The 16,923-nt window shown below is 43.3% G+C and overlaps 2 pseudogenes; both read left to right on the forward strand.

Annotated features, from left to right (window-relative positions):
• Positions 1 to 7,537: 7,537 nt before the first annotated feature.
• LOC143396013 (U6 spliceosomal RNA) lies at positions 7,538 to 7,636 on the forward strand (annotated as a pseudogene).
• Positions 7,637 to 12,836: 5,200 nt separating this feature from the next.
• LOC143394088 (proteasome subunit alpha type-5 pseudogene) lies at positions 12,837 to 13,740 on the forward strand (annotated as a pseudogene).
• Positions 13,741 to 16,923: the final 3,183 nt, after the last annotated feature.

Below are 16,923 nucleotides of genomic sequence, written 5' to 3' on the forward strand. Positions count from 1 at the left end.
TCTGTCCCTAGGAACATCATGAGGAAATGAGAGGCAGGGAAGGTGTGGGGTGATATGTGAATGGTGACCTTCAATAATGAGAGTATGTCCCTTCCCAGAAGGGGAATGGGGCAATGGCTCATAATAAGAAAGGAGTGTATCAAGGACAAAAGGGATCTCTGCAGATAACATGATAAGGGGGGGTGTTTTTCAAGGGAAAATCTGTTTACCTCCTACCCTGACAATAGGAGTTTTTGAGGGTGTGGTAGGACCCCAATACTCCCTCAAGGCCAAAAATGTGGCACCAGTGTCTAAGAGGAAGGTAATGAAGCGTCCATCCACTAGAAATGTGACCTTAGGCTCTTGCTTCTTGATGGTAATAGTTGGGAGGGAAGGCCCAGGGCTCTGTCAATCCTCCTCTGCCAAGCCCAGGAGAGGCTGGGGTTGTGGAGAGGCTGACCAACCTCCCCTCTGGGTTGTTGGGCAGTCTACCCCCCAGTGTCCCCTTTGGTGGCATTTTGGGCAGGGGGTGGAGGGTATCCTCGGTGAAGGACAATTCCTGGCCCAATGTCCCTCCTTACCACATTTGAAGCAAGCTCCAGGGGGTGTCTTATTGGGACAGCGTGGTGATGATTTTCTCTGAATGACCTGGGCCAACATCTGGAATTTGGCGTTTTCAGCCCTCTGCCTATGACGTTCGCTTTCATCCTCTCTACTATGGAACACCTTGAAAGCGACCGCAAGAATTTCGGTCTGAGGAGTAGCAGGGCCCTGTTCAAGCTTCTTAAGTTTGGCTTTAATGTCAGGGTAGCTTTGGGCCAGGAAATATGTCATTAAGACATGACGGCCATCAGGGCTTTCTGGGTCGAGGTTTGTGTGCTGCTGGAGGCCCTTGGTTAGTCTATCCAGGAATTCTGAAGGTGTTTCTTCCTTCTTTTGAATGAACTCCTGCACCTTTTGAAAATTAACAGCCTTGCGAGTGGCCTTTTTTAGGCCTGCCAAGAGTCAGGTTACAAAAAGGTCACAAGACTGTAAGCCTCCAGGGGTATTGTAATCCCATAGAGGATCCTGCTCTGGAACAGCATGAGGGCCCGTGGGGTGGTTGGGATTGGTCCTATGATTTTCATCAGCATGGGCTTAGGCTAGTTCCCAGACCTGTTGCCTTTCCTCAGGGAGAAGTGTATTGGCCAGGAGCATGTACATGTCGTGATGGGTAAGGCTGTATTCCTGCAGGACCCACTGGAACTCCCCAATCTAAGTGGTGGGATCAGTGGTGAATGAGTCTAACTTCCTCTCTGAGTAATGTCCGACATGGAGAAAGACACATGTACTCTAATAACACCCTCAGGACCAGCTACCTCACAAAGGGGTGCAATCATCATGGGAGTAGGAGGGGGTCCCTTAGACCTGGTGACAGGAGGACTGAAAGAGGCAGTCGGTGACGGACAGGAAGGAGAGGGAGGGGAAGGGGATGTCTCAGCGGAGGAGGAGGTGGGACTGGCAGAAGAGAGCGGGTGGTAGGGGATGAAACGGAAGGCTGAGGATTAGTGGAATCAGGCGGAAGAAACGGAGGGTGTAGCGGGAGAGGAAGGGGCGGATGGGGCTGGGGGATAAGGTGGAGGTTCATTTGCTGGGTCAAATGAGGAAGAATCTGTGGAAGTCAGGGAAAGAAGTAGGGGAAGGGAGGGGTTTACAAGCAAGTAGGACCTGAGAGAGAGAGCAAGAAGTGCAGAGGGCGGGGTGTTGGGCGAGAAGGCTAAAATCTTCAACGTATGGGACCTCTCTCCATTTTTTTAGACACAGGCAGTAGTTAAGAAGATCCTGAAGAAGGTTTGAATCTAATGAGCCTTCTGGAGGCCAATGATTGTCATTATCTAACGGATATGCAGGCCAATCTTGGGTACAGAATCTGATAAGAATTTTGGGCTTGAGATCCAGGGAAAGAGAGAGAGTAGCCAAGGTCTTAAGGAGACACTTGAGTGGTGAGTTTTCGGGTATAGACGAGGAGGCACCCATAGTTAAAGAGTGGAGGAAGGGACAACAAAGGGAGAAAAATAATTAACCCGGGCCTTAGGGCCTTCCTGGAAGTGTAGAGCAGATGGAGGGTCATGTGGGCATCCCCGAAGTGACTAGTCCACTGCAAGTAGGCACAGAGGGCACAGCTCAGTCGTCACCGACGAAGTGCAGTCTGTGTGACCCTGTAATGTCGAGGCTGCGGGCAACCTGACATCAGGAAAATTTTTCCACCGAAACGAGAGAAAGTCAAGGAAGGAAAGGACAGAACCCCAGCAGAACGCAGCTCTGGGCCGGAAGTTCAGCTCCAGGCTGAACACAGCTCTGGCAGGGCGCAGCTCCAGCAGGTCGCAGCTCCCGCAGGACGCAGCTCTGGCGGAAAGCAGCTTCCGCGGAGGAGGAAGAAACCAGGGAGCCTCTCTTGTGTAAACCCAGAAGCCTCACGCCCCAAAGGGAAGCAGGTTGCCAGAGGGTCCACTGCGACCAGTGAAGGTCTTAGTGGGGTGCATTCCATCCTCCCTACTGGGCATCAGGAGCGTGCCAGACGATCACGGTTGTGTCCCCTGCTGGCAGCCCGAAGGGAGTTGGCAAGCAGGGGAGGGGGAACTTACCTAAACCCTATCAGTGGTGAGTGCAGGGAGCCAGCACCAAAAAGACAGACAAGGGCAAAATGTGTCATTGGTGACAACGGTGGCGGAGACGGGCTCAGTTTGTCGAGCACACTGTCTCCTGGGTTTTTAGCACCACTGTAAGACGCTGCACCACACTATGAATGGGAGACACCACACGACACAGATCACTGGAGAGGTTCCACTTTATTACAAAAGGCTGTGTGTTTATATAGGTCTAAGGACAGGTAGCAGGCCTGAGGTAGATAACGGGTCACCCATTTATTGGCAAACTCTTCCATATGTCAGTTCCGGAGCCCAAGAAATTAATTCTTATTGGGGCTAAGGCTTCCCACCTGCAGGATTTGAACATTGGCACCGGCGGGAACGTTTCGCGCCAGTGAAAGAAAAAAAGAGGAGAAAGAGGGTCGTTAGGCGCCATGTTGGGGTTTTTCTCTGGGGTGCTGCTGCCGTTATATGTTTTCTCAACAGGAAGGAGCATGGATTCCTTACCACCAAGGGAACTTAAGTTACTAATGCCCCCTCTATCTCCGATCTCCTTCAAGCCTCAAAGTTTCCCACTGCCATTGGAACTGAAAGATGGCAGCTAAGTAACACTTCTCCAGTGGGTACTTCCTTTCCTGACCTCTCTCCTTGTCATAGGCCTTTTGCTAATGCTTGTTCCCTGCATCATTAGATTTATTCAAGCCCAGATTCAAAGGGTCTCTAACCAAATCATGAACCAGCTTCTGTTACAGGACTTCCAACCCCTCACCAAAGTGGGTTGTCTGGAGTCAGCATCGCCTGGCACCTCCTGACCATCACCAATGGTCAATGACACATGCCTCAATGACACATCACATCCCTAACAAGGACACTGCCTCTTCCCAGCAGGAAGAAGCTACAGAAGATTGATCTATGCCCCTGTCCCTTAAGGGGCCCAAAAACAAACCAAAAAAAAGGTGGTGGGGTGGAATGTAAGGTCCTTGGCTTGGCATATGGACAGCCATCTTAAGTGACAGCCACCATTTTAAGAAAAATTTTGCTTTCCCACTCAAAGGCACTTCTGAGAAAGGCTCACCACTCCCTCATACCACCCCCAATCTTCACTACCCAAATTAGGACCTGCCTGGCTCTATTCCCTGAGCCTACCCCATAAAAGTCATGGAACACAATCCTGTATTGCTTCTCTCCATCTATGGATAGATCACCTTTAGTTGTTAGTTCTGAAAAATAAACTCCCGTGTGTATCTCTGCCTGGTCTCCTTCTTTTCATTTCTCGTGCGCTCATCTCCTGGTTCCTCACTTTTCTTTCAGCCTCTAAGAATTTTTTTAAAAAACTGGGGCTTGAACCCAGGGCCATTTTAACACAGAGCTACATCCCAAGTCCTTTTTATTTTGAGACAGGGTCCCACTGAGACAAGAACTTGGTGATCCTCCTGCCTCAGCTTCCTGAATTGCAAGGATTACAGGATTTTGCCAAAACCTCCCAGATCTTTAACACACAGGCCTTTCTAATTTTGGCCTCCTGTATGAATGGTTTCTTATTTCTCATCCAAATGGTCCAGCTTTACTCAGGTGTTTATCTTTCCTATAGCCTCCATATTGATTACCTTTCCAGATTAATCTTTCCCAAAGGCCACATGGATCATTCTTAAGGACCTGGCATAGATGCAGATGTCCAAGAGAAAAACAATTTCTCCTCAACTTTTGTCAAGTTTGTTGTTGTGATAAACCCTGTAACAAGACAGATTACAGCAGAAAAACAAGTTTATTAATGCTTGCAGTGCACCTCCCGTAGGAGAAACCTTGATGAAAGGTAATTCAAGGCAATGGCTTAGAACTCTAGCTCTTATAACATCTTTAACAAAGGACAAAATTTTATAGGAAAATGACAGGATAGTGGGTAACAGTTTCAAGTTTCCAAATGTGGCAACTGGGAAGGTAAATATATAGGTGAGACTAATGGATTAAATTTTATTTGTAGATTCCTCTAATTCATTCAGAGCTGTCCCCTGTAAAGGAGAATTTATATCCTGTCTTTAGGTAGGAAAAGAGAAGGATAGAAAAAGGTCTTCTTCTATCTGCTGCTTGTTAATTGCCTTTAGCTCAAATATATGTCAAAGGGGCATATTTTGGATTGACACCTTCTGGGCCACGCCCCCCCCCCATAGGTAGCTGTGACCTACTCTTGGCCCCACATACTCTTCCCAGCTTTCCCTTTCCTGATGGTCCTGAAAATAAGCCTTCCAAGGAGAGACCAAAACATAATCAAAAAAAAAAAACATGGAAATTAAAATTCCCAAATCTTTATTTATTCTAATTTGTTCGTTTTAGATACATGAGAGTAGAGTGTATTCTGACATACATGCATGGAGTATAACTTACTCTAATTAGGATCCCATTCTTGTGGTTGTACATAATGTGGCATTTTACTGAAGGTATATTCATATATGAATATAGGAAAGTTAGGTATTGTTCCTTCTACCATCTTTTCTATTCCCATCTCCCCTCCCTTCCTTTCAGTCCCCTTTGTCTAATCCACTGAACTTCTATTCTCACCCACCACCACCCCCTTATTGTGTGTTAGCTTCTACATATCAGAGAAAATATTTGGCATTTGGTTTCCCCAAATCTTTAAGTATTCTTAGCTCATCATTTTTTCAAATGTAGTTCATACAGGTTAGCAAAACATTTTACAGTATGAAAATGAAGTTAAGATTCCATTCTGGGGATGAGGATATACTTCAGTTGGTAGAGTGCTTGCCTTGCATGCACAAGGCCATGGGTTCAATCCCCAGAACAACAACAATAACAAAGATTTCACTCTGTATTCTAGAGAGGGGTCCTTGGTTTGTAGAAACAAAAACTTAAATGTTACCAGCATCCTTCCCCCAAACTGAATTAAATTTGAGGGAGTGATTCATGCCAACTAAATTTTAACTAGAGACTGATAGAAACCAAGAATCTAATTTTTTCTTTTTAAAATATTTCTATTCAAAAGGAGTACTTACATGAGAAGCTGAATTACAAAGGATATCTGATGAAAATTGGATCAGTACACAGAAAGTCATTTAGATGATTTTAACTATACCATCCTTAAAACTCTTCCATTGGCTTCTAGAACACCCCTTTTTTGGTTCTCTTATTTACTGTCCACATTCCCACTGTTTTTCAAGGGCTTCTCTTCCTCTAATGAATAGTATTGTCAGACCCTTTTACATGTTGTCCATTCACTCTGGGTGTCTTCAGTACTCACTCCATACTCTTCCCTGACTGATGTAAGTGATACAGGATATTTTTCCAGCTTCTGTTCCACAATTCCTTCATTGTTCATTTATGTGATTTGGATGGAATTAATTCCTACCTCCCACAACAGGTCCACAAATGGTCCAAATGACCTATAACTCTCGGAATTACCCTCAATCAGAGTTACCCTGAACCAATTTTTGTTTCAGAGGACAATCAGAGTGAATCTATCATTGTTGTTATATTACAGGGAAAAGAGAAACTCTTCCTCTGTATAGTGTGGTGTTGGAATGTGAATACTACAAGAGCTACAATCATCTTTTTTTTTTTTTTTTTTTTTTTTGCTATTAAGGAAAACCAACTGAGAATAAAGCTAACACATGGGGCAGGGAGAGTTGGGACAATCTGTGGCAGGAAAAGGAAGCCAATCCCTGACAGCATCATAACCTTCCAAATCAAATTCAGCCTGAATCCCATGCTACTTCTAGACTTCTCTGAAAAAAAATAAATAAATCCCCTTTGGTATTTAGGCTGAGAAGCTATGATGCCCTGACAACTATTTTGAGCTGAATGCATTTATGTACCTAATAGCAGAGCTTTCCAAAAGAAGGAGAAAAAAAGAAAAAGAAAACTCAATTGTTAGAAATCCCCTCCAGGGAGCAATCATAGAAGCTTGACTCTTAACATCAGTGACTATGAGAATTGTTACCACCCTTAAATAGACATTGTCAAAAAACTATCATATGGCCCATGTATTCTCTGACAGGCCATTTTGTCTTTTCTAAATATTATTTGTTTTCCTATAAATGACCTTTCTGCTTCTTCTTCCAACACCCACCTTCTAAAATTTCATTTGTTTTCTTATGAGTGCTCTTCTCTCCCACACTTTCATGGGAATATATAAGGCCCCAAACCTAACCACCCCCTGGAGTCACATTTCTCTGTGAACTCACAAACATCGGAATTTGCTGTCTTTTCTGTTTATTACATAGGCACTCAATCATTGAGCCCACAAAGTCAATTTGAGTTGAGTTTCCTGTTACCTGTAACTGAAAAGTACCCTCACTATTGAGAGAGACAATGATACATATTTACCACCTTTGCATCTAGCAAACCCCTATTTTCTGACTTTCTTACCTCCAAGTAAGCTGTATTACTGTTTCTGACCAGTGCAATGTAGACAGAAGCTCTGATTGCCAAACTTAATGATGACTCTTAACACCACTAGTGATGTATAGCTCCTGTTTGTCTTTCACACGTCAGCTAGATCAAGAACTCTAAAATTTTAAGGAATGGCAGCCACATCAAAGGAAGGATCTATAGTCTCTTAGTGACTGCATGGAGCACATCACCATACTGATCTTTATTTGACTGATGAGGACAAAAAATAAACCTTTTTCAGTTATGACACTGAAAATTTAAGTTTGTTACAGTAGCTACAATTACGAACCCCGATTAATAATGGAAGTGGTAGCCTAACACAATAAAAAACAGACAACAACAAAATGTAGCATTAGGTTGGCACAACAGTTATGTGGGAAATGAGGAAACAGATATAGCAGACTGAACAACTAAAGATTCATTTTAGGCAGTGACTAAACTGTTGCTTACAGTACCTCAGAAGACAGATCACTATCTACATAATAGCTGTAAGGGAAGAGTTCTGTAAACAATAGTAGACAGTGGTGCTTGCTTCAGCAAAACATATTAAAATCAGAATGATACAGAGATTAGCATGGCCTCTGTGCAAAGATAACACATAAATTCTTGAAGCATTTCATATTTTTAGAAGAATTAATATTGTTGAAATGTCCATATGTTATGGACTGATTTGAAAATTAGCCCAGACTTACCCCCATTTTATTCAGATATCCACATTTTGTGAAATTGGGTCTCCTGCTGGGAGCCATCCGTGAACTGTGCATGTACTAAAGCGATGTTGAAACCATTAGGCAGGAAAGCCTGGTAACAGGAACTCCCAGCGGGAACCTCACTAGTTTTGAGAATTCCTGGTTCAAGTTGTGTCCTGCTTAGCTCCTGCTCAAGTTCTAGCTTAGTTACAGAGATGGGAATGACCTGCTGGAGCCATACAGCCTCCCAGAGATGGGTGTGGCTTGCCAAAATCCCAATCAACCTGTTTATTGCAAGACCCTGCCACACGGAAAAGCAACCAAGATTCCTCCTGCTGAAAGCTTATCTCTGCCTTTGATGTACTCCCCCTTAAATAAAGAATTGGAGGCTTTTTTTCAGTTGTTCAATTTCAGCTCCCATCAGGACTGGAAGACCCACCAGACACTCCTCTATAAATCTAATTTCTGGCTCTGTCTTTATTTCTTACTGATTATTTCAGACTTTTTATTTCCCAGGGGGCTCACACCTCCTGAGCAGGAATCTGCCCTGTTAGGGTGCTGGTCACCTCTCCATATCCCCCTACCTTGTGAGCCCACTTGCATAGAAGCTAACACCTCCACCCCTGACCACAATATCCTTGCTCTGTGGGACTAATGCAAGATTGTTTTTCTGAAAACGTAACTTATGAAATATGTCTATAAGACTCTTGTTTTGTAACTTTCTATTTGTAAAAAATGTAGCTTATAATTATGATTGCTCCTCTTGCCTTTCCCCTGTGGTTTTAGGCCTTATAAGCATGTTCCTGCCCCAAATCTGGGTCTTGCAAAACTGCTTGGTTCTCTGCATTCTTGGCCCCAGCCAGAAATAAAGTTTTTGTCTTTACCTTCAAAGAACAGGAAGATATTGCTGGGGGCCAGCATCTTGCCAGGGAACTCTTGCCTGCTCAGAGGGATAAGCCTCCTAAGAATTTAAAGTCAGAAGTTAACTAGTGAAGAACAAAAGACAGAGTCAAAATTAGTTTTAAATTAGGATGGAGTATTCATAGGTTCAGCCGACACAAGAGCGGGAGCTGGACAATTAGAAAATGGCTCCCGTGGTTTATTTAAGGAGGTATATCAAGGGCAGGGATAAGGTTTCAGGGGTGGAGTCCTGCTTCATGGTGTCTTGCAGTCAGCATGTTGATTGGCATTTTGGCAGGTCACACCCATCTCAGAGAGGCTGTGTTGCTACAGCAGGTCACCTCATCTCCGGTGCTGTGTGAGACCAGGCAGAGTGAAATAAAAATTCACATGTATTTGGGTGATCTTACCCTATGGGACTGCCATGGAAGTTCCCAAACACCAGCTGTTTCTATTCACTAGGCCGTGATGTTGATGTAGTCCACACACAGCCCATGGATGGCTCTTGAGACAGAATTATTTGGAAATTTGGGAATAGCCCCTCAACATTTTGGAGGACCCAGTGAGATACCTTCTGGAGTCCAGGCTGTGACTCTCAGCCACCCAGGACTCCCACCCAACAAACACAGAGAGAGATGCCCTCCCCTCTGGCTGGGGGAGCTTTCTGTTTTGCCAGGAATTGGATCCTACATGGTAACCAATTCAAGCCCAGCCATGAGGGAGGACAAAAGGAGATACATGTGCTTAAAGTTACCTTATTTGTTCTTTCTGTATATTTTAAATGTAAAGCCTTAAGGTATATTGACTAGATTGATGGTAATCCCCTGTGGTGTTTCATCTAGAATGAATGTAAAGCCCAGAGGTGTGTCAATTAGGTTGATTGGAAATCCTTAGAGATATTTCAACTAGTTTGATTGTAATAACTTGTAGGTATTCAATTAGCAAGGTGTCTGATGAGGCACCAGGCTTGGCTCACACCCTTTGATAAATAGGCTGTAAAGATGGTCTGGAGACTGGGAAGGGAGGAGGGAGTGTCTGTTTTTTTATGGACAATTGTCTTTTGTTGATCATGTGTGCTTGTCTAGTGGTCTCTAAAGTTACTCTTTCAATGTTGCCCCAACAAGAAAACGTTCTCTCCCTGCCAGCTCAGACCCATCAGCGTCTCGCTGACTCACTGCCCCTGGATCCACAAACTCACTATCTCATTAGATTTCTGTCTCTCAGTTTCCTTCTATTTCTGTCTGTTGTTCTAACCCTTAGCCTTACTATGGGATCTAACCAGTATCATCATCTGATCCCTCTGTACTGTATGTTAACAACTTCTCATCTGGGTCCCAAGTTGATTATAGGGTACCTGTGACACCAGGACACTTCTGAATCCTGTGTGAGGTGGAATGGCCCACATTCCATGTGGGATGGCCCATCTGAGGGGTCTCTGGATCCCTTTACTGTCTAGAAAGTCTGAAATATGGTAACTGGCAGGCCTAGCCATCCTGACCAGTTCCCATATATAGACCAATGGCTATATTTGGTTCTAAATCCTCCAAAATGAATACAAAAATGTCTCAAGAGCATAACTAAATTGGGCCAAAGTTCTGGCTCTTCGGATATCAGAGGTTCCCAGAGTCGCAACAGATGGGATAATAAAAACTCATCTTGGCATCCTTCTTCCCCTGTTCTACCCTCTTCAGATGAGGATAAAGTTTTCCCACCTCCCTATAATTCTTGTGAACCCCAAACCCCTCCTTGTTTATCTGTGTCCTCCCCAAGATCCTCTGAGACTGTTCTTTCGTCACCAAAGGGATTTACCTTCTGCCTCATCCACAGAGAGAGAGATAAACCCCTGATCGAAGTGATGATGTCCCCACCCCACTTCTCTTCCCGCTTTAGGTCCCATGAATATCCCTTTGGTCGCTCCCTTGCTGATACCTTCCCAGGTACAACTCCTCCCCCAGCCCCAATTGTTCCCATGTTGCCTCTCCAGTAGTTCCCTCAGGAAGGGATGGAACCGCTCCCTTTTTTTGATGTCCCTTTTACAACTTCAGATATATATATAATTGGAAGAGTCAAAAATCCTCCTTTCTCTGAGTGTCCACAGGCCCTCATTTCTCTCCTTGAGTCTGTTTTTCACACATACTGGCCCACTTGGAATGATTGCCATTAGCTTTTATTGGCACTTTTCACTTCTGATGAGCAGGATCACATCAAGGCAGAGGACAGGAGGGCTATTCTTACAGTGGCCGGTCACACTGAAGCCGAAGGTCGACAGTTGTTTGAGGAGGCCCTTCCTGACATCTGTCCCGATTGGAACCCTAACCCTGGGGCAGGCCAGGCTCATTTGGATGCCTATCACTGGCGTTTATTTGTAGGACTAAAAGGGGCTGCTAAGAAGCCCATTAATGTGTCTAAAGATACTGAGGTACTCCAGGGCCCTGAGGAGCTCCAAACTTGTTTCTTGAAAGATCCTTTCAGGACAATTATCACGGGCTCATAAACAAGCCATCAATCAGATACTCAGCCCCACTACAAAGAGACAAGTCTGAATTTCTGGGAATGGCAGGTTACTGCAGGCTTTGGATTGACTCCTTTACAGAATTAGCAAGGCCTTTGTTTGAAGCCACTGCAGCAACTGGCCCTTTAAAATGGACTGAGAAGGAACAACAGGCCTTTAAAGCCATCAAGGCATCCCTGATCAAGGCCCCTGCTCTGGCTCTGCCCCATGCTACTAAGCCCTTCAACCTGTTTGTAGCAGAAAGTCAAAGAGTTGCTAAAGGAGTCCTCACCCAGGATCTTGGATCCAAAAGAGGCCAATAGCTTGTCTACCTAAGAGATTGAACCTGGTAGCATCCAGATGGCCTCCTTGCTTACATATCATAATGGCCACTGCCCTTATTGTCAAGGAGGCCAATAAGTTAACTTTGGGACAATCCCTCACAGTGACAACACCACATTTTGTAGAGACCTTCTAAATGGTGCACTAGATAGATGATGACTAATAGTCATATTATTCAACATCAGAGTCTGTTGCTTGACCACTCTCAACTCACCTTTGCCCCTGCAAGGTCCCTTAACCCCACCTCACTGATGCCATAAGATTATCCACATGAGCGCCTCCAAAACTGTGAGGATATGCTTGACCAGGTGAGCTCAAGAAGGCCTGACTTGAACAATGTTCCTTTGACTGAGGCTGAAGCTGTCCTGTTCACAGAGAGCAGCAGCCAAGTCATAGATGGGACTCAGAAGGCCAGAGCTGCGGTCACAACAGAAACAGAAGTCATTTGGGCTCAAGCACTCCCAAGGAGGACCTCAGCACAGCAAATGGAACCGCTTGTCCTTATACAGGCTTTAAGGTGGGCCAAAGGTAAAAAAGAAAAAATTTACACAGACAGCAGGAGCCATTTACAGGGAGTGGAGATTACCAACACTGAGGAAAAGTCCATAAAAAATAAAGAGGAAATATTATCCCTACTTGAGGCAATTTGGTTACCTAAGCAGGTGGCTGTCATATACTGCTGGGGTCACCAAAAAGGAGACTCTTTGGTCATCAGAGACAATAATTTTGCCAATAAGACAGCTCAACAAGTGGCCCTGGGCTCCAAACCAGAACCATTCACCATGCTTCCTTTGTCTTTATATCCACAAACCAGCCTACTTTGCCTCCCACACTATCTACCAGAATAAGAATAGAAGGCTAAAGAAAAGCAGGAAACAAAGTCAGAAGGCTGGTGGACTCTGCCTGACTCTAAACAGATTTCCTAAGCCTTGGGAAGAACAATAATACTGGGTTTACATCTAACTGCCACAAGGAAAGAACAAGTTAACTGACTTTCTATCTAAAACATACTACATCCCAGGACTAAAGTAAATACCCCAGGACATCTCTGAGTGATGTCTAGCCTGCCAACAGGCAAATGCCAAACAAGGAAGGCAGATCCCCCCTGAGGTCCACAAATGAGGTGAGCTGCCTAGAGACCACTGGGAAGTTAACTTCACTGAGTTAAGACCTCCTTCCAGTGGTTATTAATATCTCCTTGTTTTTGTGGATACTTCTCAAGTTGGCCAGAAGCATATCCTACCAAATATGAGACTGCCTAGATTGTAACAAAATTTCTTCTTAATGAAGTCAAACCATGCTATCGACTGCCTGTCACCATAAGATCAGATAACAGGCCAGCACTCACTGCAGCCATAGGACAAGGAATATCAAAGTCTTTAAATATAAACTGGAGAAGGGGGCCTTAGGTGCTGTGGCCGGGTGGTTTAGTTGGGTGCTGTTGGAGTCGTGTTGATCGTCGGAATCCCCTCGTAGCCACTGCCACCTTCCCTCGTCCTCGTTATGTTCCTCACCGGGTCCGAGTACAACAGGGGCGTGAATACTTTTTCTCCTGAAGGAAGATTATTTCAAGTGGAGTATGCCATTGAAGCTATCAAGCTTGGTTCTACATCCATTGGGATCCAGACATCAGAAGGTGTATGCCTAGCTGTGGAGAAAAGAATTACCTCCCCACTAATGGAGCCTAGCAGCATTGAGAAAATTGTAGAGATTGATGCCCATATAGGTTGTGCCATGAGTGGGCTAATTGCTGATGCTAAGACTTTAATCGATAAGGCCAGAGTGGAGACACAGAACCATTGGTTTACCTACAATGAGACAATGACGGTAGAGAATGTGACCCAGGCTGTGTCCAATCTGGCCCTACAGTTTGGAGAAGAAGATGCAGATCCAGGTGCCATGTCTCGTCCCTTTGGAGTAGCACTATTATTTGGAGGACTTGATGAGAAAGGACCCCAGCTGTTTCATATGGACCCATCTGGGACTTTTGTACAATGTGATGCTCGAGCAATTGGCTCTGCTTCAGAGGGTGCCCAGAGCTCCTTGCAAGAAGTTTACCACAAGTCTATGACACTGAAAGAAGCCATCAAATCTTCACTCATCATCCTTAAACAAGTAATGGAGGAGAAGCTGAATGCAACTAACATAGAGCTAGCCACAGTGCAGCCTGGCCAGAATTTCCACATGTTCACAAAGGAAGAACTTGAAGAGGTTATCAAGGACATTTAAGCAAGAGTGATCCTCAGAACTACTCTGGGACAATTTCAGTTCTCCAGTTGCCCTTAAGTTTTACTTCCAGCTCCTATTCCTTGGAAATCTCCATTGTCTGTGCATTTTTTTTATGATGTCTGTACATAAAGGCAGTTCTGAAATAAACAAAATTTTAAAATAAATAAATAAATAAATAAATATAAACTGGAAGCTTCATTGCACTTATGGGCCTCAAAGTTCTGGGCAGATTGAATACATGAACCAGACCCTAAAGAGTACCCTCAGTAAATTTTCATTAGAAACCAGTGCTAGGTGGCCAATGCTTTTGCCTGTTGCTCTTTTGCAGGCCTGATGCACCCCTTACAAAGGAAATCTTTCTCCCTTCAAGATCATGTATAGGAGACCATCCTCTTTGCTCCTCCTGGAATCTGATATTCATTTGGCTGAAGTCAGCCCCCAGTCTCTTTTTTAACTACTTTAAGTCCCTCCAGCACATACTTAAAGAAGAAAAGGCTTCTAGAGACCTTCTTGAGAACCAAGCCCAAGAGACAACTAGTTTCCAACACCTGTTCCAGCCAGGAAACAACAGCTACATCAAATGGTTCCAAAAGGAAGAACTGACACCCAGCTGAAGAGGACCTTACTCCATCATCCTGACTACTCCCCCAGCCATAAAAGTGAATGGGCTCACTACATGGACTCATCATACCCCAGTGAAGCTCTCCAAGACATTTCCTGCAAAGGAATGAACCTCCCACGAAGACACCTTCTATCCTCTAAATATAAAACTGAAAAAAATGCTAATTACGGTTGGTTGGCTTGTTTTTTCTTGGACTATATCTTAAGACCCAGGGTGCTGAACTCCCCAGGTACAATTTTACCAAGTCTTCTTCCTATGGAATTCTACCTCAAGTAGATGGATGGATTCCTAGACCAGGTCACACAGACCTAGATAAACCTTTGTTAACTGTACACTTAGATGATGCTGTCCCCCAATTTAATGGCAATCCTTATACCCTGAGGTGGCATGATATACATATATGTGTGTGTGTATCCTGATGACTCCTCCTCACATAAATATAGGAATCTCTTTAATTTTTATTGTCCCTCATGGTCTTGTGTCAAGATAGAGGTGGACCTAACGATACAACTTGGCTTTCAGTTTGGACAGAAAATTTCCGTAACTTTCCCCTGGTGGCCCTTTTAAGAGTTGAAATCAAGGATTTGATTGTTTCAAGAAAATGGAGGAATGTTATGAACTGATTAGAAAAGCCCAGGCTTACGCCATTTTGTTCAGATACCTCACCCTGTGTGAAAATTGGCCCCTCTTCCTCATAAGCCCATTCACATAGAAGCTAATGCCTCCACCCCCACCTACTTGCACCCTGACCACAATATCCTTGCTCTCTGGGACTAATGCAAGATTGGTTTTCTGAAAATGTAACTTCTGAAATATGACTATCTGATTCTTCTTTTGTAAATCCATTTTTATCAAATGTACCTTGTGATTACGATTGCTTCTCCTGCTCCCCGATTTGTGGATTTTAGGCCTTATAAGCATGTTCCTGCCCTGGTCTGGGTGGAGTGTTATAGAACTGCTTGGTTCTCTGCATTCACAGCCCCAGCCAGAAATAAAGCTTTTGTCTTTACCTTCAAAGGACCCAGAGAATTATTTGGAAATTTGGGAATAGCACCTTACCACATAGTACACAAATTAAATATAGATTCAACGCAATCTCCATTAAAATACCAATGATTCATGCCTATAATCTCAGCAACTGGAGGCTGAGGCAGGAGGATCACAATTTGCAGGCCAGCCTCAGCAACTAAAGGAGACCCTGTCTCAAAATAAAGATTAAAACAGCTCGGGGTGTAGCTTAGTAGTAAAGTGCCTCTGAGTTCAATTCTCAGTATTAAAAAAAAAAAAGGCATTCTTCACAGAATTAAAAAATCAATCCTGAATTCATATGAAAGTGTAAAACACCCCAAGTAGCCAAAGCAATATTGGGCAAAAACAACAAACCTGGAGGCATCATGATACTTGACCTCAAAACATACTCTAAAAGTATAGTAATCGTAACTTTTAGGGTATTGATGATACGTAACCAAGGGAACACAACGAGAATACAAAAATAAATCCATACATGCTGCCAACTGATCTTTAACAAAGGCACCAAAAACATACATTAAAAAAAATACAGTCTCTTCATTAAATCATGCTGGGAAAATTGGATTTACAAATGCAGAAAATTAGGACTAAACCCTAACTCTCACCCAATGCAAAAATCAACTGACAATGGGCCAAAGACATAAATGTCAGACCCCAAACTATGAAAATACCAGAAGAAAACTTAGGAGGAACACTTTAAGGTATTGATATTTGCGATGATTTCTTGGATAAGAGCCCCCTACCCCCTGCAAAGTACAGGTAACAAAAGCAAAAATAGATAAATGAAATTGTATCACACTAAGAAACTTCTGCACAAACAAGGAAATAATCAACAAATTGAAGAGACACTCTGGAAAATTGGAGAATATATTTGGAAACTATTCATCTGTCAAAGGATTTTAACATTCAGAATATACAAGGAATTAAACAACAGGATAATTTGATTAAATAAATGCACAAATAAATTGAATATACATTTCTCAAAAGAAGATATACAGGTAGCCAAGTTTATGGAAAAAATACTCAACATCATTAATCAGGGAAATATAAATAAAAAACAACAACAAGATATCATCTCACTCCAATTAGAATGACTATGATCAAAAAATGCTGGTGAAGACACAGAGAATAATTCTTATACACTATTGATGGGATGTACATCATTATAGGAAAGTCATTATAGGAAAACATTGTACAGTCATTATAGGAAACATTGTAAAAGTCACTCAAGAGAGTAAAGTCTAGTACAGTGGTGCCGCCTGTAATCCCAGCACCTCGGTAGGGTAGATCTCAAGTCTGGGGACAACTTGGGCAACTTAACAAGACCCTGCAAAAAATAAAAAGAATTAGGGATATAACTCAGTGGTCAAGCACCCCTAGGTTCAATACCTGGTACAAAATAAATAAATAAATAAATAAATAAATAAAACTAAAAGTAGAAATACCACAAGTTCTGACTATCTGACTACTAGGTATATATCCAGAGTGAATCAGCATGTCAAAGACATCTGTGTCCCATGTTTATTGCAGCACTCATCACAATAGCCAAGATGTGAAATCAACTAAATGTGGTGTATATGTATACAATAGAATATTACCTTGCTATAAAAA

Source organism: Callospermophilus lateralis, chromosome 3 (genome assembly GCF_048772815.1).
Source record: "Callospermophilus lateralis isolate mCalLat2 chromosome 3, mCalLat2.hap1, whole genome shotgun sequence".
Classification (NCBI taxonomy): domain Eukaryota; kingdom Metazoa; phylum Chordata; class Mammalia; order Rodentia; family Sciuridae; genus Callospermophilus; species Callospermophilus lateralis.